The 27,101-nt window shown below is 31.2% G+C and overlaps 1 pseudogene; it reads right to left on the bottom strand.

Annotated features, from left to right (window-relative positions):
• Positions 1-19,614: 19,614 nt before the first annotated feature.
• On the bottom strand, positions 19,615-21,928 carry LOC129288737 (cytochrome P450 76T24-like; annotated as a pseudogene).
• Positions 21,929-27,101: the final 5,173 nt, after the last annotated feature.

Here is a 27,101-nt window from a genome sequence, read left to right as displayed (position 1 = left end):
TTCTATGCTAATCATATTTTGAGGCTACCTATTACTAGAAAGTGCAATTAAAAAAATAAATTACAAATATTTTTTGCAAAAAAATAACTTACCTTTGTCCAAACCAACTTCAGCCAAATGAGGGGAGATTCGTCGAGGGGGTAACTGAGTAGTGGCCGAAGAAATGACCAAGAGCCATGCCAAGACCACGCATGCTAAGATGTCTAACCCATGAGTTAGAGCAAATGAACCCAGCCACTGAAAACCCACAGGAAGCAAAGCTGAAAACGAGAACTTAGAACCACCCATGAGCCCAACAGTGATGACCTACGATGGAGGAAGGTGGGAAATGGCTAGAAACATAGATTGCTAGAAAATAAACCCAACCACCAGAAACCCATGGGAAGCAAAACTGAAAACGAGAACTTAGAAACCACCCACGAGCACCAACGGTGACGACCCATGGTGGAGGAAGGTTGGAAATGGTCGAAAACATAGATTGACAGAGGTGGAAGATGAGAAAGATAGGGAAAATAAATGTCAAACGTGAATGAGAGAAGAAACAAAGACTTTAGCGGGAAAGGAAAAATGAAATGGAACGTACGGGGGAACTGATTTTAAATCCCAATATTAAATAGTTTCATTGTGAAATTATTTAATAAACACATATAAAATGGTTGTTTGGAAAAACTGTTTAGTAAATCCTTATAAAGATAAACAGTTCTGTGAAAAAATTGATTTTAATGTTCAAGAATCATATATTAAACGGTTATATCAAATAACCGTTTAATATTTTTCAGGTATATGCAACGGTTATAATTTATAACCGTTTAATATTGATATTCAAATTTCTTGCTATAACCGTTTAATATTTTTCAGGTATATGCAACGGTTATAATTTATAACCGTTTAATATTGATATTCAAATTTCTTGCCTCCCTTATTCAATGTTTTCCATAATAACCGTTTAATATACATTGCTATATATTTAATATTTTGTAGTAGTAAATGAGAAACAATGTCAGTTTTACAGAAATCAACATTATTTCTCACTTGATGTAGTGAGATATTGCCAGGATTCATTCCCAATTGATGTAGTGGAGTCTTCTCCACCTCTTCTCTTTTTTTAAAAAAAATAACATTGTTTCTCACTTACTCATTTAAAAGCTAGTTCATTTTTTCAATTCCATATTTTACATCAGTTCATGTTTTTGCTTCAATTTCCCAGTCTCTCTCACCCTAAAGCTTCCCTATTTTTCCATTTCCATCGTTCGTGAGCTAGACCGTCACAAAGGTGTTGTCGTCAGCTTGATGCCATCATCACTGTCGTGAAGCCGTAGCTGCTGTTATGAAGTTGTCGTTGATGTACACCAACTGTGGTTTTTCTCTTCCTCCTTTAATCTCTTGTTTTTAAGTTTTTTGACTCCATTTTGCTTGATTCCTTGTTCACTTTTCTTCCATTAGGATGAAGACTTATTAAGATTCATCTTTCAGGGGCTAACTCATCTTCCTCCTCTTTCATTGCAATGTGTTAAATGTTGAAGTGGGTTTTTTGGGTTGCATTTTCTTGTTCTAATTCCTTGTAAGTCTCTCATTCATATTTTTCTATTTTTTTATTGATTTGTGAAATTATAATAGTTGGGTATATATAAAAATGAATGTTTGTTGTTTTTATTCTTTATTTGTTTGCAGAAACTATTTTTTATAATTTTTTAATTATTTATTTTTCTAAAATGTGAAATATGTTTAGGGGAATTAAATTTATTGTGATCAATTTTGTTTGAAAATTGTTATGCTTCCAATTGTGTTGCTAGATATAATTTTGTAAATGCTATTTTTTTTTTTTGATAATGTTGATAGACTTGAATTTCACTGTTATTGAGATTTGAGTTGAATTTAATTGTTGTAAAAATTTTGGAAGGTCTTATTTTAAGGGGAAACTCTACCAAATTTTTTTCTAATCCTTGCAAAGTTTTTTAAATTATTTTCTTTCTTATAATATGGCCTATTCTAATTTTGGAGAATTAAATTTATTGTGATTAATTTTTTTATACTTGATAAAATGTATAATTATGATATTAAGATTTGAGAATTGTTATGTTTGCAATTGTTGCTAGATAGAATTTTTTAATTGTTGAAATTTTGGGATGTGAAATTGGGAGATCAAATCATACCTCAAGTGGAAAAGTTTAGATATTTGGGAGCCATTATTCAAAATGATGGCGAAATCAGTGGAGATATTTCACATAGAATTCAAGCTGGGTGGTTTAATTGGAGAAAAGCTAAAGGAGTTATTTGTGACCGTAAGGTGCCTAATAAACTTAAAGGAAAGTTTTATCGTACTGCTATCAGACTGACAATGTTATATAGTAGTGAATGCTGGGCTCTAACGGGACAGCAAGAGCATAAAGTTGGAGTAGCAGAGATGAGAATGTTACGATGGATGTGCGGACATACACGTAAAGATAAAATTCGAAATGAGCACATACGTGAAAAAGTGAGGGTGGCACCTATTGAGGAAAAAATGGTAGAAAATCGGTTGAGATGGTTTGGGCATGTACAAAGAAGATCAAGGGAGGCACCAGTGAGAAGAGTGGAACATATAACTTTGAGTCCGATTAAGAGAGGTAGAGGAAGGCCTAAGAGAACACTCTTGGAAGTTGTTGAACGTGATCTCTTAATTAATAATATTTCTAAAAGCTTAATAAATGATAAAGCATAATGGCGTCTTACAATCCATGTAGCCGACCCCACCTAGTGGGATAAAGGCTTGTTGTTGTTGTTGTTGTTGTTGAAATTTTGGGATGTCTTATTTTATAAGCAGAAACTTTGCCAATTTTCTTTTTCTAATATTTATAGATTTGAACTTCATTGTTGTTGAGATTTGAGTTGATTTGAGTTAAATTTGATTGTTGTTAAAATTTTGAGAAGTCCTATTTTAAGGAAAAACTTTGTTAAACTCTTTTCTAATCTTTACAAGGTTTATATTTTGGTAGTTGAAGAATGGATTGTAGTTAGATGAATTTTAGGAGAACAAGTGAAGAATATGAGAATGGAGTAGAACATTTTCTTGCATTCGCTAAAAGGAATGTTCCTAGTAAAAATAGACTGTATTTTTATCCTTGTGTTAAATGTTTGAGTGGGAATTGACAAGGTATTGATAAATAAGAAAGCATTTGCTTTGTTATGGGATAAATTTTATGTATAAGAAAGGGATATGGCATGGTGAAACTAAAGGATTGAGTTCTATGTTCCAAGAGAAAGAAGTAGGTGAGAATACTTAGGATGATAAAATAGAAGATCTGATCTGTGATATTAAAATGCAGTCCTTTGCACAAACACATGCACATGAGAGCTTGCAGAGTTATGCAAAGAAGCCTTTGTAAATGGGATATAAACAGTATGCACCTTTGATCAATATGTTGAGATTGGTTAACTTGAAAGTAAGATATGGATGAATTGATACAAGTTTTACATGGTTACTTGTACTGTTGACAAATATGTTTCCCAATGGTAATATGCTTCCCAACCATTACAACAAGGCTAAGAAAATATTTTTCCTGATGGGTATGCAGTGTAAGAAAATACACATTTGACCTAAATGACTATGTATTATACAAAAAGAAGTATGAAGGGCTATATAAATGTCTAAAATGTGGAGTATCACGACACAAAGTAAAGAAGGATGTTGTTGGTGATAGTAATTATTAGAAAGTAAGCTCTAGGGCCAATCATTATACTTTGAACATTGTTAATTAATGAATTTCTCTTTTATTATCATATTAATTCTGTAACATCCTTAATTTTTTTAAAACAAGATTAAATAAGCCTAATCAGATTTAATTAAATGTATTAGTGAGGTATGTGGCTAGAGAGGTCTAACGGGCCTATTTGGTCTCAATTTCAGCCCTAAACATAAGTCCAAAGAAGAATCAGGTTACCTGGGAATGAAAGAGGAAGAAATTTTGAATAGGAATATCTGTACCACGTATCACAGCTTGTGGATAAACCGTCACAATGCATATGTGGCAACATGCTTGGAAGAGGCTTCTGTGCCATGCGCCACGACACATGGTCACTTTTCTGCTATCATAAGTCTCAAATCTAATACAATAGAGAAGGAAAGAAATGAAGAACATGAGAGAGAGGTAGAAGAGCAATGTTAGGGCTTAGGAAATTTGAATATTAAGAGTATTTTGAAGCTCCTAAACATCAAATGTAAGCTTTTTACACTTAAATCTTTCTCTCTTCTTTCATTTTTTTATAGTAGAAGTTAGGGTTTAGTTGATAATAGTGATTTTGGTCTATAGAGGCTATGAGTTTGAACCCATGGACTTAAATAGAGTTAAGGGGAGTAGGTTAAGCTAAGAAAATTTTGTATTAATGATTATATAAGGACTGGTGGTTGAGGAGCATTTAGTGTCTGAAAATCCTTATAAATATAGTGGTTAGAAACAATGTGATCCCATTAATGACTAGTAAAGAGCTCAATGATATTAATGAGGGTTGTAGGAAATTAAAAAACTCTATGGGTACTTTTACTTAAGTCAAGAATGAATATTGAGTATTAAGAAATATTGAAGTATTAGTGAAAATTAACTTAAATGTGGATATTAATGATTTGCATTGTAAATGCTTATAGAGTGACTCATTGGTATCATTCAAGCTTCCTGAAAGGTTTGGGAGTGAGTATTTAAGGGGTGAAACCTTTGACCTCTCAAAGGTTTAAGGTAACCAGGGAAATTCTATCTTATGATTTTGTGTGTTAATTAGTTTATTGAGTAATGATTGATCATTAAAATGTGTAAAATGAAATAAAATGCAAGTGTGGCATGATTTGCTTAAGAATCCACTATATTGATTTTGTAAGTTCTATGGATTGTGATGTGAAATTTTTTGAGAACAATATTAGTGAATTTTCATATTATGTTTTATTAGAAGTTCAATGACTTTGTGGATAGTGAAGTACAATGAATTTTTATTAATGAAGTTCTATAAGTATATGTATTTATGATAAGTTCAATGACTTGTTTGAATTTGGAGTTCAATGACTTGTGTAATTTGGAGTTCAATGAAAATGTGTTTAAGAAGTTTAATGAATTATAAAATAGTGGAGTTCAATGAATTTGGTTATGTGGAGTGCTATGAATTAAATTAAATGAGAATTTTGCATGAATATGTATTACATGATCTTGAGAGGCGGGAGTTCACCCAGGAAGAAGAGTAGAGAATTAAATCCATGTGGTAGGGCTCCCATCAGAGTGATAGCTTGCTAGATTGATTATATTCATATTGGTCTACTTGTTTAATGAAGGGTTATCCCACTAGTTCAACAAGAAACTTAAACCTAGCTAGCTGTCCACTAGTTCAACGAGAAAGCTAGTTTAGCATAGTATGAGAAATGAAGGAAATCGTGTTTCATAAGTGAGTTGGGTGCGCCTTAGCCGAGTAATCCCCTCACAAGTATTTAGGCTAGGGAAGTCATAGATTATATGTTAGAGGAATAAGGAAGATATAAGGGAGGTGTGAGCATGCATAGAGTGAGTAAGGGCACATGGTTGTATGTATTGTGACCCTAATGAGAATACTCATGAATTGGGTCATAATCACTTCTAAGTATTTGTGATTGTATCTTGTGACAAACTTTTTAGGACATGAAAATTGTTAAAAGGCATTATTTTCTAAATATGTACTATTATGCTTGGAATTGTGAATTTCACTCTTTAACGTTTTATATGGTTTGAAGAATTGATTTTTAATTAGCACTTGCATCAAAACTAATTGATATGCATTAGTATTGTTATTTGAACCTTGGTTACTGAGTAATTGTACTCACCCCACTATCTTTAATATTATAGGGAATAGCTCAAGAGGATTGGAAAGAGGAAAGCTCTCAAAGGCTTAGGACTATGCTCCTATTTTATATGCCTCTTTATTTTTAAGTTATTATGTGTATTTGACAATTTAAATTGCCAACTAGGTTTTATCCACGTTTGGTTCTTACTTATATTATGTGTTTGTGAGTTATAAATGTATTTTAGGCCCTAAGGATTGAGTTAATGTTATGTGATATATGTAATAGGGCCAAAATATTAATGTAAGTAAGAGTGGAGCATATTATGTGTCAATTATGGATTATTTGATGAAAATGTGCTTAAACTCCCCCTTGTATGTTTTTTAGATTAAGAGGTTGAATAGTGAAATTGTGATCTATGAGTGTTTAATGTGATATGGTGTATTGCATGAGTTAGAAAGTTTTTTAATGTTTTAAATGTGGTCAAAGTGGTGTCAATGGCTATTGGCTTATGGTAAATGGTTTAGGCATTTAGTTTTGTGAAATTTTTAGAAAAAGTGTAAGTTTTGAAAAGTATACAAATTTTTATCGAGTAATAATTTGATTATAAAATCAAAGCCATTAGTTAGAGCTCTGGAAGAGCTTTTCGTAGACACCTAATTTGCATTAATCGAACGTCAGACAGAGAATTGGGGTGTATCGTAAGTTGCTCCAAAAGTTGTAAAATTGATAGTAGAATTCAATGTCAAAATTCGTGCAATTGCACTGCGGTGTATGGTGCCATGAGTCACGGTGTATGTCAAAGAAGTAAACATGTTGCAATGCCTGTTTAACAAGCTGTGATGTATGCCCCAAACTTTTTAGAATTTTCTTGTCTTCAAATTCTTATGCTGATACACTTATGTTTGAAATGATCCTATACTTTCTCATATTTATGAGCTTTGATTTGTCTAATGGAACGACTTTGAAACTAGTTTTAGGTTTGTAAAACTTGGGATCCTAACTTTTCTAACCATTTAAAACTTAGTATTATGTAACTACCTCAATCCCATTTCCTTGTTACTTGAGAATAGGAGTTAATTATGGGATAAGAAGGAGGATATTACAAATTGTATATTCACTATGATAACTATATCCTTAGATAAACTATAGTAATTGTCTTAAATATCTCTAATTAGTCATTTGTGAGAGATCATAGATGAAACAAGACTAGTATAACTTTAATTAATTATAGATATATAAATTAAAGTCGTAGGCACTTGAAAGGGTATAATGTGCTAGACTAACCCACCATGAGAAAGCTGCATGGTATAAGTTACAAGCTTATCTCATATATAACCATGTCACTAAGCCCTTTGACTTAAGATCATCGTGGATTCCTACATAATAACCACTAAACTTTGACCTAGTCAAAAGTCACTTTAACTAGGTGATCGTAAAGGCTATAATTGAGTTTAGTGATATTCATGAAGAGGAATATGAGTGGTCAAGATGAAACTTATCCCTCATATTAAAAGATATTACTAGGCATCTCGATAAGTAAGACTGAGAAAATGTATGGCCATACTATAATGGAAAGAGTTTTTTCATACTATAGTCAATCCGCTCAAAGATCGAGAAAGTAATGGTTAGGTAAAGGAGAATGATAATTTCATGTCTCACACTTGACCAAAATATCACATGACAAAAGAGATGTGATACAGTTATATGATAGGTTACATTAGATCATCGATTCTTATATAAATTGGGTAGTCACAATGTCTTACTAGAGGCCCTTTATGACTTGTGGGCTAGTAGCGTTATTGGCCTACTGCCAACTTCATATGGGTCTATAGGGTCACACACAAGAACAGCCTAACTCGAGTTATAATGTCTAAGTTCATTGAATTTGGAATGTGTTTAGATTTAATGAATGCAATGCTTTATTTAGTGTGAATGAATTATATATATATATATATATATATATGTATGTATTTGAATAATTATCTTATAAATATATATATATATATTTATATGAAATATAAAATTCAAAATATAACATCATATATATTTTTGAAATATATATACTCATGTCTATATATATGTATGTATTTTTATATTATATTGTGTTAGTTTTAAATTTAGTTTTATATGACAAATTAAATTTAATAATTAACATGTATAAGAGAAAATCATATTAGCTCTATCACTTGAATTTATGAGAAAAATTCAAATGAGATATGATATCATAGAATTAATTTATAAGATAAATTAAATTTTACTTTGTTGGCTCAAGATATAATTTTTGAAATAATTGTGCTTTTTTTGAAAATTCATAAGGGAAGACAAAAACCCTAATTTGTAAATAGTATAGAGAGGGACGAGCTTCCTAAGTGAGAGAGATAGAGTCTTGATGGCAAAAACATAGTGAGAGCCATAAACATATCTTAGAGGAAAAAAAAGAAAGTTTGACGTTTAAAAGACTGATAGATGTTTGGAGTGCTAGCACCTTGTTCAAATTGAAAGCTATTCGTGTGGATAATGGTAAAAGGAGTCAATCTATGTTGTCAGATGAGGTCCAAATGCTTGAAAGGGGCTTGAAAAGTTTGACATTTAAAAAGGTACTTCTTCTATCCAACTCAGCTTAAATGAATTCGATTGGTCAGCGATCATAATTGGGGTTTCTAGATTTAAATTTTTATTTCTGCGCCCCCAATCCAACAATGGCATCAGGTCAAATTGTCATTTAAGTTGGGTTATGATTGACTACCTTCTTGCATGTTCATGTGATGAATTGTTTTAGATGTGCATTGCCATTTGTTGCTTTTTATATTATATGAATTGTTTATTTATTATGGTTTCCTGGGATCAAAATTGTTTGAGTATGGTGACAAACATGGCTCTAGAGTTTTACAAGGGTTGTAAATTTCAAATATGGCTTGCATATCAAGCCTCTCTCTATAAATTTTTAATATACATTCTCTTCTCATCTCAATCTCCTTCTATGTTTAAACAAGGTTTCTTTATGTAATTTATTTCTTAGAGAGGTCCTCTCATTGACTTAGAAAAAATAATTTGAAATTGTACTTCTAGTTACTAGGATATATATATATATATATATCTTACCCCTTATTTACTATTTTTCAAGCAATACTTCCAATGACATTGGGTAGGTGTTGGACAAGTAACCACCCTCTTCAACATAGACTTGGTATATACATTGTAAGAGGGAGTTATTGTATAAATGCCAAGTATCATGGTTATTTGTGACTTGTAAGACTTTTGAAAAATATTGTAATACCCCTATCTTGTTCAATCTTTGTATTTATGATCTCTAATTGATGGTTGGTCTAATACTTTTGGTTGATAAACCATTTTTCATTTTTCTTTTGTGGACTCTAATTTCATGCTTTGTCATTATTGTATTCAAGCTTGCTTGAGTGGAAACACCCAAGGAGGGCTCCTCAAGGTAGGATCCAGTTTGGAAAGTGATTTATTTCAAAATTTTAGAAGTATCCGTTATTTTATGATGGGGTGTTATAGTTACTAAGAACAAATCTAGAATATATAAAGCCAAAAGTTCGAAATGAGAGAGTGTCAATTACTAAAGTTAAGGAGCTTGAAGAATATTAAAGTGTGAAGGAAGCCTTAAAATTTAATTTGATATGAGGAAAGAGGCAATGCCAAATGGGTATAGTGCTCTAATTAAGAATAATACCTAGGTCCTTGTGCCGTATGTTGGACAAACAAATGTTGTTGATTATAAATGGGTATTTAAACTCAAGTTTAATGCAAATGGATGCCTCCAAAAGGCCAAAGTCTATATTACTAGCAATGGCTTTTAACAAAATCTCTAAATGATAATGATGAGACGTTTAGCCAATATTTACAAGGCCTTTATACTAAAATTTATGTTGGTATGGGACACAAAAGTAGAATCAAACTAATTAGGAATAGAATTCAAAAAACACAAGAACAAACACAAGAACAAGAGAAACACAAAAGAAAGAAACAAAAATATATATGCAACAAGAATAAGAAGGGAATGAAATTTTCAAGGAGAAAAGGGATAGAGATCAAAGAAAAAATCTTCTAAAACATCTGCCTCTAGTAATCTTAACCTTCAAAAATATCACAAAAGTTCTTCTAGCTCTTGATCATATTTTTATTCACCACAGGATGCCACAACAATTACTAAGGCTTACAAGAGTTAGAAATTCTATCAATACGAACAAATCTTATTATTCAAATTCAAGTTAGCTTACAAGAAGAGATGGGATGCCTCTTACAAGCTAAAATAAGACTCCAAAACTCTAAAAAGAATCCTAATTCAAAATTAAAGGTCCACATAATGTTAGGAATTATGTTTCCTCATCAAATTATGGGATTACAAGAATTGAAAATTCTTAAATTATTGAAAACAGTTTAGACTAAACTAGAAATAGGAAACTAAAATATAAGACTCACTCTTCCTAAATAACAAAAACATAACATAGAAAACTAAATAGTCTTGACCTAAAAGAAAAGGAAACAAATCAAATCCTCAATTAAATAGGAAATCATGTGGGGCTTAAATCCTAAGCAATCAAGGAGATTGGAATGGCATCATGTCATTATGGAAGGTGATTTGATTGGAATGTTGACTTTGAATGCATCAAATTTGATGAGAGGATCATGGCACTAATGCTTGCAATATGATTAGGATATGGCGCCTCTTCAAGTCTTCCTTCCCAAAGTTACACTATTGTCACATGTTAGATCAAGTAAGCTAGGGTTTTAAACTAGTAGACTTGGGTCTTCTTAGACTTAGGTCCTTAGCACATTGAACACACCATTTGTCTCTTCTTCGGGCTTCAACCACATGCTCCACATGGGCTATAGTTCTTGGACATCTTTGATGAGACAATGTAGGGTTTGCTTCATGGCTTTGGTTTGGGCTTTGGTCATCAAGCCTCTAATGTATTGTAAGGGATTCTTTGGCATATTGGACTTGAATTGTTGGACTTCATTAGCTCCATCCATCACATCTTAGGCTCCTTACTCAACTCCATCCATCTACTCACCATGCTTTTCAAGCTATATATCCAAGCTCTTTTCTCGAGTTATCATTGTCATGTGGGCCATAGGTCTATAACATCTCTTCTTATCGAAGAAGGCTCTATATAATTTAAAGCAAATTCTGAATGCTTGGTTTGAGAGGCTGACTACTCTAACTTATTTTCTTTCATTCCAAATATGATACATCATTTATTTTTCTCAAGTAGAAGACAAGTATTTTATTTGTGTTAATCTCTGTGTGTGTGTGTGTGTGTGTGTGTGTGACGTTATTGTAATAGGGTATTGAAGCTTATAGGGATGAGATTGGCCTCTACTTAAAGTAAGGAAGACAAATACTTGATATCTCACAAAAATGTGGTATAGATATATTCTCACTAGTTATAACTCCCATTGTTGTAAATAAACTCCACTTTAAAGAAGGTTGGAAGTTACTCAATGAACCCAAAAGGTTTAGAAGAATTGTTGGAGCTCTTCAATAGTTGATCAACACTAGTGTAGTCAATAAATTAAGTTTTTAAGCTCAAAAGAGAATGTATATTGTCATCCACTAAGGAGAATGCTCATATATATCTAAGAGGCACTACAGATTTGACTTTTCACATGAAACCTGATAATCACATTACCTTGCAAAGTTTTTCATATACCTGCTGGGCTATGTGTCTTGATGATTGAAAATCCATGGGAGGTCACTACAAGTTTCTTGGTAACTCGGCATCTTGGTCTGCAAAGAAAAAGAGGGTGGTTGTTTCATCAAGAAATGAATCCGAGTATAGAGAACTTGCTAATCTTGCGGTATCTCTGGTTCATGAAAATGGTCTCTATCTTGGTCAGATACTAATAGCTAGTGTGATAATATTAGTATCATTGCGTTAGCCTCTAATCCCAATTACCACACTTGATCATTGAGATAGACATATGCTACATCCAAGATCAAGCAATAAATCACTAGTTGGTTGTACGATATGTCCCTCCTATCATCTAAGCAAGTAGCAGATACTTTTATCACAGCTTTGACTCATTCTAAGTATTGGGCGTTTATAAACAAACTTGGTTTGCTAAAATCTCAAGACTTTTGTTTTGGGGGCATGTCAAGATAGATACACATATGTTATTAAAAAAAAAAGATAGATACTCCTTTTGTTTTTACGCAGAAGAGAAAATAATTGTATCACACAATTTAAAAAAAATTAGTTAAATATAACAATTGTGTCAGAAAATTAAAAAAATGATCTAAAATACCCATGTATTTAATTAAAATAAGGATACATTAATTATTTCTCGTGAACAAAAATTATGAATTTATGGGGAGTAATTTAAAAAAATGATAATAGATGCTATTAAGGTGTGTGATTTTACTTACATAAAAAAACAAAACAACAAGTAACAATAATGGAGGGACTGCATTGTATATGTTATTTCCTTGTATACAAGTAAGCTTAAGGTGTATTTTAGGGTTGTGTGCCGTACTATTTAATGATAATAATATGATTATTATCTTTAAATATCTTAATTCATATATAATTGAATACGATAGAATAAAGTAATGTATGTGTACCTAAAGAATTCATGAGTATTTGAGAAATCTTAATTTCCTCAAGTGTAGACAGATACACGTACATTAGTTTATTCTATTATATTCAATTATATATGAATTGAGATATTTAAAGATAACACTTGGCATCAAAGCCTTGGTAACAAATTTTAAATTTTTATATCTCAATTCTCCTAATATATATAATGACATATATTGATAGAGATTCATCTCAAATTGATAATTTTCTTATATCCATATTATTCAGAAAAATGAGTATGAATATAAGATTTGAATATGAGAATTTTGTTTTTTTTTAAATCCTTTTATATTTATGATGAAAACCAAAAAAAAATTCCTCCTCAGCTGCATCATCTTCGTGTTTTGGACGAATATTTTTTTGTTCTTTCCTTCTTTCCTCATTTTCTTTCTTTCTCTGGTTCAGCATTCACGTCGCCGGAAGGAGTAGCAACTCTCGTGCTGTCGTTCTAGTTGCTACAAATCCTTTTTTTTCCTTTGCGTATTCCTGGTTCGCCAGCGTCGTCTCCCTGGTTCCCGGCAATGGCATCCCTCTGTCTCATCTTCTCGTCCAACAGCAGCTTTACGCCAATGGTCCCCTTCTCCCTCTGGTTCTAGTTCACGGCTAGATAAGACCCAGAAACGGGTCAGGAATCGAATCCTAGGGATCTAGTTCTATGAGTTATGGGCCCATTTTCGTATGGGCCCAAATCTCTAATATGAAAAAAAAAAGAGGAGGTAGGGAGAAGCTAGTGGTGTAAACGAAACTGGATCCCTTCATTGTGTTGATCTAGGCCTAATTTAAAAAATAAATAAATAAATAAATTCTCTTAATTACATTTTGACCCCAAGATAGAATTACCTCATTCGGCCCAAAATTTATGGAATTTCCTCCTTGACCCTAATAAATTTCTTAAAATTATATTTTGGTCCCCTTAACTTCCAGAATTGCAATTTTAACCCAAATCTCTTCCAGAATTACTTATTTTCCCCTGATTACCTTTCAAAATTTTACTTAAGTCCTAAATTTGTTTCCTAATTCCTAAAAAAAGACCCTAAGGACTTTTTAAAATTATTTTGTTTTGTCCTAAGGTCAAAAAAATTTATGACTTTATGAATTATTGATGATGCTTAGGATCTTGTAACATTGATAATGGACATACCCCATAGGTGTGACATTATTAATGTGATTTTAATCGTTAGTTTTGAGGATAGGTTAATAGCACTCCTTTATGTGTTAGATATTTGTTGTACCCTATAGGTATGGAAATGTTTAATACATTATTTGTATGAAATTTTGTATGAGCTAAATTTTTTATGATATATAAGCCTTCTTGGTGCATGATTATAGTTACATAATTGATAATCGCTTGTTGGGAATTCTATTTTATAATTATGTTGTGCACGCATAATTAATATTTCCTATTTTTTATTTTGTGATTTTAATTTCTGCTTTTACGCAACTATCCTTTATGAAGGCTCTTAATAGGACTAACAATGATGACCGAAAAGAATCCCTAAATATGTATCTGACCATTTCTGATAAAGATTTAGCTCTAAGAGAACCCAAGCTTGCGGATCTCTCTTTCAAGTCCAATGCTTCTGAAATATCCTTCCATAAATAATGGAGTGAGTCCAACTGAATCTGTCTAGTGATCATCAAGTATACAATTGAAAAGGGAATTAGGGACAGCATTCCTGAAAAGGATACTACAGTAGAGTACTTGAAAGCTATTGGTAACAAATACAAGAAGCTTGACAAGACTCAAAAGAACCATTATCTGTCACTTCTTGACAATACTCAATATGACGGAGTTTCTAATGTCAAGGAGCACATTCTGAAGCTTGTTCATTACTATAACAAGCTTAAGTCATATGGGATTGATTTAGGTAAAAGTACCTTGGTTTACCGTGTTCTTCAATCACTGCCATCAAAGTACGCATTCTTGAGGACTTCATACAACTCACAAAAAGCTGAATGGTCTGTTGACCAGATGATATCGATAGTCACTCAAGAAGAGGAAGCTATAAAGAAGAATTCCTCTCACTCAATAAATTATGTTTCTCATGGCTCTAGCAGCAAATCTAGAGGGTCATATAAGAAAAAAGGGAAGAAGCATGATGCTCCAAAGCCTAATAATCCATCCTTTAAGAAGGATGGTGATAAGAGTGAGAAGCTAAGGAAGAAACCCTTTAAAGGGTTATGCAATTATTGCAAGAAACTGGGTCACATTAAACTGAATTTCTTCAAATTGAAGAACAAACAAGAAAGTGAAGGTATAACTCTTCAAACTGCCCCTCTAGCTCTAGTTTGTTTTGAATCTAATACCATTGAAACATTCTTTAACTCACAGTGGCTGGATTCTGGTGCCACAATACATATTGTAAATTCTCTACAAGGGCTAAGAAACCAGAAGGTTCCAAGTGAGGCACAGAGGTTAGTCTTTGGATAGCAGGGAGTAAGGCATCAATTGAATGCATCAGAACTATTTCTTTGTATTTAAATTCTGATCATGTTTTACATTTGAACAATGTTATTTATGTACCTTCTACAAAGATAAATTTAATTTCAACTTTAGCATTGGATATTTATGGCTATTCATTCTTCTAAGGAAATGGAAAAATTGACATTTGTTTTGATTTCATTAATGTATAAGTGATTGCGGTACATAGAGGCAATTTCTTTACTCATAGCCTCCAACCATTCAGAAGAATGCGAGCTAGAAATAGCCTCTTGATAAAATATTAGGTCTAAACTATCAATAGCATCTGAATCAAATTCACCATGTAATCATCTGGAATAGCAGACTTGCGAACCCTTTGGGACTGTCTTGGTTCAACAACCATATCCTTATCACCCTCTAAAGGTGGTTCAGATATTTCATCACCTTCATAGATGATTACTCTCATTATAGTTGGATTGAACTCTTGCATGAAAAAGGCGAGTCCTTTAATTCATTCAAGACCTTTAAAGTAGCAGTTGAATTGAAATCTGGCAAGTTGATCAAATGTGTGAGATCTGATAGAGGAAGAGAATTTTATGGGAGATATACTGAGAATGGCAAGAACCCTAGGCCATTTGCTTTATACCTTCAAGAGCACGGCATTGAAGCTCAGTATACTATGCCTAGCACCCCACAGTAAAATGGGGTTGCAAAAAGGCGAAATTGTACTCTTATGGATATGGTTAAGAGCATGATCAATCACTCCTTACTGCCAAAATTCTTGTGGGGTAATGCATTTATATTTTGAATCAAGTTCCTAGCAAGTCAGTTCCAAAACTCCATATGAGTTGTATTTTGGAAGGACTCCTGCACTGAAGCATATACGAGTTTAGGGTTTTAAAGCACAGGTAAAACCTTACAATCCACAACAAATGAAGCTTAATGCTAAAACTATTGATGGTTTCTTTATTAGCTATTACACTGAATCTCGTGGGTACAGATTCTATTGTCCAAATCACACTACTAGGGTAATTGAATCTGACCAAGCTTATTTCTTTGAAGATGCCTTAGATAATGGGAGCTCTGTGCCTAGGCATATTACTTTGCATGACGAAAGTAGCATTTTGCCTATGCCTATCTTGACAACTCCTCATGTTGACAGAAATAATGCTGTGGATCAGGATAAAGCTCAAGATGAACCACCTTCAGAGAGTTCAAAGATAATAGAGCAGAAGAAAATGAGTCGTGTGTCTTGCGATTATCGACTAATCGTCTTATATAAATTAGATCGGTAACCACCTTAATAAATAATAAATAATTATATACTTCATTATCTTTGACTCAATCAATTAAGAGATAGAAAATAACTGATGGCTATTGGGTTGTGAGTTGAGCTTCTGCTCATTGGGCTCACTTGTGTAGTCCTCATATCACGGTCCACACAAGATCACAAAGACTAATTTGTTTGGATTTATTAATTAATGTTAATTCGTATATAAATAAATAAATATTCCAACAATGATGGCATACAATAAGCCACCATTAAGCAAATATGCCAACTCACATGGTTTAAGAAAAGTTAATTAATTTTAATAATTATGTCTGAAATTACAATGATTAGACTAAAATGTCCTTCTAATTGATTTTTAATTGTTTCTCTGATTTAATGACACTATACATTTATAAGGTACGTTTTGAGAAAAATATAATTAATAAAAAACGATAAAACATAGGATAGTTCCTCTCATATTTGAACACGGACGGAATATTCAGATTTCAATACTAAGGGCTCATTTGTTTTTTGATTTTAAAATTTTTTTTATTTTTGTAAATATATAAATTTTTTTATATAAGTGTTTTTCATTTAATTGTTTTCAAAAAAATTTTCATTTTTTTAAAAACCAAACAACTTCAAGTTATTTCCTTTTATTTTTCTTATTTTTAAAAATATACTACATTTGGTTATTGAGAATTATAAATTACCTTGATCAATTTTTATTATTAATCACTATCATTAATTGTCTATAACCATCCTTATCAATTCATTTTTCAATTTTAGAATTGTTTTTGAATTGACATAACCAAACAGATTCTCATTTCATTTTGTTTTGAAAAATGATTTTGACCACTGTATTATAAAATAGATTTTAAAAATAAAAAATGAAAATGAAAATAAAAATCAAACAGGCCCTAAGATTCGATGATTTTTAGAGTTCCACCTTGAAGCATTTGTGCCATTGTGGTTCTACATATGTTAAATGAAAAAGTTACGTGCCTAGTGGACTCATATTTAATTTGTTGGTTTTGGTCCAAAATTGAAGTCACTTACTAGGCCCATTTGCAATTAGAAAAATAATTTCCAACCCTTTTTGTATCATTTTTCGCTTCTCAAATTTTTCAAGCCTACGCTTTTTTTTTTCCTTAATCAATGATTCATTTTTTATGCAGACTTAGAGTAAAATATTCTCCGTTCGTTACATTTCATTACATGTTTTTTTTGGGAGTAATTTCATTTTTTAAAATATATTCTTTCAATTAAAAAAATATAAGGCATTTTTAATTTTTTTAATGAGTAATTATTACCTATTTTTTAAAAGTACCCTTATTGAATAAATCACTATATTTTTTTCGGGTAAAATATTCTATTAAATAAGGGTAAATATGAAAAGATATGGTTATTTTAAAAACAAGTAACTACTTTATTAAAGGGTGATATTCAATTAAAAATATCTTACATTTTTAAATAGTGAGATTAAGATGTTTTGCAAAACAACAATGATGCATTAATAAATTTTATTCTAAAATACCCTTATCTCTCTCTTTTATTATAATGCTTTCATAGTCAATGTTTTATGTTAAATGAAGGACATTTTTAAAAATTTATTTACTCCTTTTTAAAAAAAAAACTAAGATTTTGAAATGCATTCAATTATTTTAATTATTCTTGAAAACTTATTTAAAAACATCTTAAAAAAATAACAAAAGAGTATATAACGATGACAAGAAGTTTAACCATAGCTATGATAAGCGAAAAATTCTTGCATGGATCAGGAGGACCACCTCATCCACACTCTATTTAATGAAATTAATCATTTTAATCAAATAAAATATTATGTCATTAATTTTAATAATTTTCTTTTGGAAATAGAGTGCTTATTTAATTTATCATTTTTTCTCTTCCTATCATCATTAATAATAGAATTAATTTATATTTGTAGCTTAAACATGCATGTTGTGTTTTAATTGAATACCATACAACTGACATGGTGGACCAAGGTCCATAATAAAATTTCTCTGCGACGAGGCTCTACCAGGAAACATCTTTTAAGGAAATAATAGGCAATGGGGATATCGCCCAAAAAGAAACAGAAGGTGCTATGGAAGTTTGTTATATTTCATCAAATGCATAGTTTGTGGATGTGAAGACAGAAGAAACGAGGTATCCAAGCCCAATACCCAACATAGACCGAAGCCCGATTCATACAACTCTTAGCCCAATTGTGTTTGTTATTCTTCTCATTAGTACATTGTATCTGTTATTCCCTCTCACTTTTTTTTTTTAAAAAAATTACATTAAAATTTCACACAAAAAAATTAATTACTATAAAATTTATTAAACTAAATTAAATGCATTGATAACTATGTGAAACTTGATTGTAATTCTTCATTTTTTTAATAACCTAGCTGGCTGGGGAAGGGGTGTCTCCCTTTTTTTCTCCCTCTCCATTTTTCTCTTTCTCCCTCTCATCACCATTAGATCAAAGTTTTCAACGGCTCAGTGTTAATTTTTTGATAAATTTATTATTATTATTATTGATTAAAATATATAAACAAAATACTATAGTTTTAAATTATTTAGATTAAAATTTAATAATTTCAATTTAATAATCTTACCAAAAAAAGAAATCTGAATCATTGAAACTTTAATTCAACAGTGATGAGGGAGAAAATGAGGAAAATGGAGAGGAAGAAAAAAGGGAGACATCCTCTCCCCATCCCCATAGGATAGAGGATCCTATGCACATGCATTTTACACCACACACATCATACATCACACAACCACCCCGAACACACATAATCCCTCTCCCCCAACAAAAAACAAAAAATTAGAATGGAGGTTTGATCTGAGAGCCTCTTTCTATAAAAGGGAGAATCATAAGGATGGCAATAGTACCACTAGACCAATGGTCTGTTAGCAATATGTTATTCTCCTTCATACATGTAAGCTTGAAGAGTATTCTAGGCTTGTGTGCCCTACTATTTAATGTCAATAATATGGACTCTTTGATTACCGATTTTTAGAACAATTTCTAAAAAAAAAATGTGTTTTCATGTTACCTGTTTTGAAAAATAAAAAAAATATTTTGAATAACTAAAAAAAATAAAACATCTTTTCATGTTTTGTTATTTTTTGTTTTACAAAATTAAAGTAGAGAAAAGGTAAAAAATATTATATTTTTATTAATGACAATAATGTAACAAAATAAGTAATTAGTTCACTTTGTTTTACTGTTCTAGATATTTTTTAAAATAATAATTCAAATATATTTTATCATTTTTTTTGTTTAAAGAATAAAAAAAAAAAATCAAACAAGTCCTATCTTTCTATAATTTATCTCTAGTGGTCCAGGTCATTTTGGAATTCCCTTCGATTTGTTGATACTGTATTTGATCCTTTATCCAAAAATATTAAAATGAACTTTTCCCTACGCAATCAGGTTTAATAACCTTTTTTTTTTTTTTGGATCAACTAGTTGGAACCGTTTCTATGACCCAAAATATTTCTAAATATATTCCTTGGTAACAGAGGCTAGATCGAATAAAATCTTAGTAATTAAGTAAATTCCAGATTGCCGACTTTTAGAAATTAAAGAGACTTGCTTTTAGTAAAAACAACATGAGTATTATTCATGAAAGCAACAAAATTAGCAACTACACTCTGACAGGAATAGCTCTTAGAGGTTGAGTCTTGTGCATGGTAAGGCCATATCTTTGACTCATATCCATGTCCTCAGCCTTTAACCCATCTGGGACCTTCCAATCAAAGTGATATATGAGAGAGGCCAACATATAAGAAAGTACCCTAGAAGCCAAGGGCAACCCGGGACACATCCTCCTTCCAGCACCAAATGGAATAAAATTAAAATCATTGCCCTTAAAATCAAGCTCACTTTCCAAAAACCTTTCAGGGATAAATGACTTAGGGTTTTCCCATATGCTTGGATCTCTTCCCATAGCCCACACATTTGCTAAAATTTGTGAATTTTTGGGTACTAAGAAGCCACATAACTCGACATCACAAACTGCCTTGTGGGGGTACTAGAAATGGTGCTGGTGGATGCAGGCGTAAAGTCTCTTTGAGTGTTGCTTGTAGGAAAGGCAACTTTGAGACCATAGACTCTTCAAATTTCAAAGTACTTTTACTAAGAACTTGTTGGAGTTCTGTTCTTGCTTTTATCATTTTTTCTGGGTTTCGCATTAATTCTGCCATTGCCCATTCTAGTGTGCTTGATGTTGTGTCTACCCCCGCTATAAATAAATCCTGAAATATCAAGGAATACCAAAAAGTCAACTTAAAAGGGAACTTTAAATTTAAGGGTAATAAAAAATAGTTTAAGGACCCTAAAGTTATCATTTTAGTATAATATTTCTTTTCAATTTTTAAAACATTCTATCGTTAATAAAAGTTAACTTTGACTTTTAATTCAAAAGAAAATTATATAAAATGACCTTAAAAATTATAGAATAAGATTTAAAAAAATTACAAGAAGTCAAGAAATGATCCAAAATGACAGACAATAACCAAAAAATTACAAAAAATATCAAGAAAAATTTTCTATCTAGGTCTTTTCCTACAATTTTTGAAGTCCTCTTTTATATGTTTTTTTATTAACTAACGGTAAAAGTTAACATTTGTTAATAGAAGAGAAGATATTGTATTGTTTTCAAAAGTTTATGATCCAATATATTTATGGACTTATAATTTAGATGTAAAATTGTCATTTGGCCCTAAAAAAAAAAAAAAAAAAACTCTATCCATTGGTGGGGCCATCATTGTTCTAGTATTTGCGAATTTAAGTTAATTTATTCGGCGATGAAGTACTCGTCCATAATTAACAATTATACTCACAATGAATAAATGAAGAGCATCATCACGACTCAACTGCGAAGTTCCGTCTTGCATAAGATTGAGAAATGAATCCAACACATCAGAGTAATCTTTGGACTCCTTGTTCAAACTTCTGAAACGCAATCTCTCTTCCATAATATCATCAAAAATCTTATATAACTTCCTAAGGTAACCTGTCATCCTTGCACGAACGCCTTGAAGATCCAAAAAGCTCAAAACAGGAAAAAGATCGGAAACATTAACCCTTCCAGCTTCATCCACGATCCCAATCATCAACTTCTTATACTCTCGAGCCTTATCAGAACCATAACGAGCAAAATCCATGGAGAAAAGCATGTTCGATATTGATTTCAGAACTGTAGTAAAGAGAGCCTCAGTGAGATCTATAGCCTCACCTTTGATGGAATATTCATGGACGTGATGGATTAAGTCTCCAACCTTGCTTTGGCGTAGAAACTGGGTGGTGTCTAGCTTCAGAGTTGAGAAAACTTTCGTAACACAAACTCGTCTTAGGGTTCTCCACTGAGGTGAAACAGCAAGCCATGTTACGGAGAGTCGGTGACGGTCAAGAGCTCGAGCACAGTCTGGGAAGGTTCGACTAGAGAAGTCTAGGTCGTGCTTTTGAAAAGCTTCTTTGGCTATTTCTGGAGAAGAGATGACTATGGCAATCCTTGTGCCTAACTTGAGTGATATAATGGGTCCGTGAGATTTGGAGAGGTTTGTGATGGACAAGAGAGGGTTAGGGCCAAGCTCTAGGATGTTTCCAATTACAGGGTAGGGACGAGGGCCTGGTGGGAGCCTGTATGAAGAAGACGATGATGATCGAACGAAGCAAGTCGAGTACTTGTGAATCGAGGCTGATGAATTGTCATCTTTGAGTTTGAGAGATTTGTTAGAGGCTCGTTTGATGAATAGGATGTAGATGAGGAAGGAGGCACAGAGAAAGGACGTTAGGATGAGGACTAGCAAATTGTCCATAGTTTCTTTAATTTCTTTCTTTCCCTCTAGAAGCCACTAATCCATATAAAGAAGTGATACATTAATATCTCGGTCTCTTTCTACATGGGGTCCTCATCCCACTAGGAAATTTCATTGTGTTTTCTCTCTTCTCTTAAACGTCGAAACACCAGAGGAGATACAGCCAAAAATTACATTGAACTAAGTGGGCTCGTTTGGAATGACGAGAATGTACAAATTTATGTCAAAATGTCCATATTAATTGTGGAGGGTCGATATTCAATTCAGTTTGATTTCTTGGATCTGTTGGGCGGTTTGAATATACTCACTCAATAAATATATCAATAACGGTCATTGAATTTTATTAACATTTAAAAATTGTTAAGATATATTTTCCTCCAAATATTTAAAATAATCCTTACAATCAAAATACTCAATCCCTGCGTATGTTGTCCCTTATAAAAATTTGATATTTAGTACTTTTTGAATATCATATAACAAAACATCTTATAATTGCTATCGCGTCATGTGAACTGCTTTTTGAGTCAGTGGATTTGTGCCACTTGATAGATCCAAATTAAATTCATTTTAATATATGCAAAATTTTATTTTTTATAAAATAAAATAAAGATATATATTTTTTATAAGTAACTTTTATTAAAAAAATGTAAATTTGTTTTTTCTAAAAAGTACTCCCTCTGGTCCTTATACAAGTTATTTTCTAGAGGAAATTGATGAATCCATACATAATTAAGTTCACTTTTGATAAAATGCTGAACTAAGTAATTATTTTCAAACAATTTTAACCCTTTTTAATTTTAATTTTATGAGTAGGATAAGATGTCACACATATGCAATAATATAAGAGTATTTTTAAAGATAATGATTCAATAAGAGTAAATTGAAAATTCATTTTTCAAATAATGTTAATGATTTAATTAACTTCCACAATTCTCACCTAGTAAAAAATAACTTATACATGAAACCATTTAATAAATTTAATATTCACAAGTCAGATCCCATCACAATCATAAACACGTGCAAATCTGCGCCGAATGCATGGAACCTGCTCACACCCTTAATTTGTGTCTTGGTATCAATGTACCAACAATTGTCCACCTTCTATTAATGATTCGTCCGATACCTTCAACTTGCCCATGATAAGGATAATACTATGAGTTTCAATTTTTTTTTTTTTAAGGATAATACTATGAGTTTCAATTTTTTTTTAAGGATAATACTATGAGTTTGACCGTTGTACGTTGAGGAATCCAACATCTACCTTACTGTATTCTTTATTTCATTCCGTATTTGTTTGTTGATACCAAATAATAAAATATAGATTAAAATATACATTTAATCATTTAATTTTATATAATATTTATTTTAGACTCTTAATTTTATAAAATATTTTTTTAGTTTTTTAATCCTAACACTTTTAGTTTTATTTCAACAAATTTTTACATTAAACTTTTAAATATTATTAACAAAATATTCTCAAATATTGACATATTAAGTTTAATTTTTTAAAAATAACAATAATTGACATAAAAAAAATCATTTGAAACTAATGATATTAGAGTTAAAAGATTAAAAATATACTTTATAAAATTAAAAATTAAATTAAAAATTTATATAAAGTTGAAGGACTAAAAATATACTTTAGTCTAAAATGTAATAATAAAATTTAAATTTAGAATTATTTAAATTAACATATACACAAATTATCTATGCAAAACTTAATAAATATTTAGGAATATTTCAGTTCTTACAAAATCAAACAAGCATTAGTTATATTCATCAAAATGTAGCCCCCAGGCCAACCATTGCCACTCCGCGAATAGTTTTACAATTAATTTATAGGATTTTTTGGATTTAAGGGTTCTGGATGAAACCCTAAGTTTTAAAAGGGGATTTAAAATTTCTAGACTGATCGATGAGTTTGGAGTGATCTAAAGACTTGATTTAGCCGTAAGATACTTGTTGGAACTTGAACTTATGGTTGAGATGGATGATATGTGGAGTTTTGAATTATTGGGTATTCAAATCTAAATGTTTTGAAAAATTTTGATTTGAAGGATCCAATTGTGTTTTGGTTTCATTATTGATTGAGTTTGAAAGTTTGATTGGTAAAGATGTTATGTCTAAAGTTTCATTGGATTTGGAATTGATTTGGTTTCTAGTTTTGAACTCGATATTTGTTATTAAGAAAAATAAAGAAACACTAAACATTTGAGAATTTGTTATAATATAAGGAGGCTAAAATAGTAATATTGAACCTGTAGACTGAGGTTATCTATATGTGGGTGGCTGTTTGGATTTGGAGCTCAATTTGGTATATTATGGTCTTCCTTCTGACGTGAAGGGTGAGGGTAATCAGGGGTTTTATTTTTCATTATTCTCTTGATTGCTGTCCGGTATTAATATAATTGAATTCTAATGTTATTTTATGGCTTTAATGTGGATATTGGTGTATGGATTGATTTGTGTGTGTGTGTGTTGTACTCTAGCTAAGTTAGATTATCTTGTTAATTATGTTTTGTCCTTTTACGATCACGTGGCAATGGTACATGATTCTAAACTATTGTATGTGACCTATATCGCTTAGTTCACTTCACTAAAACATACATGTGGCCCCTTAATAGAAAGTGTTGGGGCTGGTGTCACTACTTTGAAGCCCAAAAAGCTTCTAGCCTCCTTTTCCGGTGCTTTTTTATAAATTGCCACTAACTAATTTATCAAAATCAAAGAGAGGTAGTTAAATTTTTGATATTGTCTAAAATAGAAAAAAATTTCTTAACTTACCCTTGTTAAGTGCATCATCTTTAAAAATACTTTATCGTATAACTTTTAACTCTTCACTCATCAAAATGATGAAAGGGTAAAATTGAAAAAAAGTCATTAATAATCCAATTTTAAATGCAAAGTGATTTATAAAAAGGACCATAAATTTTTTTTAGTATGTGACTTATAAATAAAATCAAAAGAAGTACATTTAGCCTGTTAGTGCTCAAATCCTTAACTATTTGTATTAGAAATGAAAATGTGTTGTTGTAACAACCACTAAACTGGGTGTTTGCCCCAAAAGCTGGTAGGCATTATTATTTTGACTTAATGAAATGGTAAATTAATAATGTTTAATGTAATTAGAAATCTTACTCTTCGTTACTTAATTATCTCACCCCTCGATTACCATTCATGTGATTGCTGCCAGACATGTGAAGTCCCATTTAACATAGACCACTCTGTTGCACCATATACGTACTTGGTATATGTATTTTGATGAGAATTTATTATTGTACAAATGCGAAGAGTTTGGGGTTATTTATGAATTTGGAGGTTAACATTTTAAACCCCTATTTTGCTAAATAATTTTATATAATCCTTGTTGATTGATGGATGGTTTATTATGTTGAATTATTAAACCATCCTAGTTTTCCGTTCATTGTCACAGACTCTATATTTTATTGTTGTTCTATTTTAGCCCGCTTGAGTCTATGGAAACCCTCTCCACTAAGTGGACCCTGTTCGTATGTTTCTGTTGAAGTCCTCGGGGTCAGATCTTGTTTCAAAAATATATTTTAAAAATCTCTAAGTATCTACTATATTTTTAGTTGGGGTATTTCAAAATTGTGACTCATGATTTTTTTTTTAACCTTGGTACTCTTGAATTTAATTAAAGATAGTTGTCAATTTAAGTAATGTTTTTGTGAATGAATGAAAAGTAAATTGTAAATGGATAGATGGTTTTATAAATTTTTATATCATCGCTTATGAATTTGAGGACAATCACTCATAAATTTTAGGAAGGTTATCAATAGTAACCTTATGAAATTTCAATTGTAAATGAATAGCATAATCATGAATTTAGCATTTGTGATTCATGACAATCACAAATTTAAAGAGTATTACTTGTGAATATATGGAACACCAGTCTCAAAAGAATATGAATAGTCTTAATTTTAAATTAATCAATAATTTAGGATCCCTATGAATTTTCAATCTCGAGTTCACCAAGTAACTTTTTAAAAGTTTACAAGTGCTTCTCATTAAATTTATAGGAGGTAATGGTGTGTGTATATATACATATATTAATGAAGCTATTTATTCATTTATAATTGATTTCTCATATATATACGCACACTTATTGACAAGAGATTTCAATAATTAAAAATATTTTAATTACAAATAAAAATTATGATCCTTTTATGATATATATCTCAAGACTTTTAATTATTATTAATGACTTTATAAGATTCCTAATTATCATTTTTTCTAGTTAATATGTCAAACAAGCTAGCATGCGCATGCATAAAAATGTCATGTTGTTGTCTTGGTGTTGCCTTTTGTCACTGTTAGGCATAGAATAATAAAATTCAGAATACTTGCCCAGTGTCTCGTCTTTCATCAAAAGGATAAGGCTCGGCGAACCCCGCGGCTCGTGGGCCATGGTCACGGACTTCGCGGCACTCGGAAACTGACATGCACGAGCATGAAGCAACATCATAATAGCCGAAGACCTTTGAATCCGCATCCTCAAGCATCAGAAATAATCTTTTTTGATTCCACATCCTCAATCATGTATAATTCAATTATTAGTACAACGACTAATGAAAGGATAAGGTTTCTTAAATTCTCTGCGCACTTTTGATTTCACCGCCATAGAAAAAGCCTTATTTGACTGTTATTTTTTCCCCTTATCCTAAATTATAATACACTTTTTAATAAAATTTTATGTATCAATAAATTTTATTAAATTCATTTAATAATTTTATCATTTTAAAATAAAAATATAAAATTTAAAAATACTCATAATTTAATATATTGAAAAGAGAAAAGATTAAAATTAATTATAAAAAAAGGAAATGTAATATTGAAATTGACGCATTTAATGAAACATTAGTTTACTCAAAATATCTTATATTTTAAAAAAAAAAACTCTTTCAAAAATGCCTTATAATTTGATACGGAGGTAGTATCTAATTTCATGATTTTTTTAATCATCAAAGAAGATGGTCCTATATATTACTTACCCCCTTACTTAATAGTTAAAAACCATCAAATGAGAACATGATGGATATTTAGAAATAATAGTCAAGTATTTGCTTTTAGGTTTGGCCTTTGGTCAATCCTAGAAGCAAATATTTGATGATTACTACCAAAAAATTGTCAAGTATATTTGGTAAAAACCAAGCTCCAAAACTTAGTGAA

This window comes from Prosopis cineraria, unplaced genomic scaffold (genome assembly GCF_029017545.1).
Source record: "Prosopis cineraria cultivar Desert tree isolate PC_DT_omini unplaced genomic scaffold, ASM2901754v1 PC12, whole genome shotgun sequence".
NCBI lineage: Eukaryota > Viridiplantae > Streptophyta > Magnoliopsida > Fabales > Fabaceae > Prosopis > Prosopis cineraria.
Note: the sequence above shows the minus strand (reverse complement) of the source record. Positions and strands in the feature narration are given on the sequence as shown.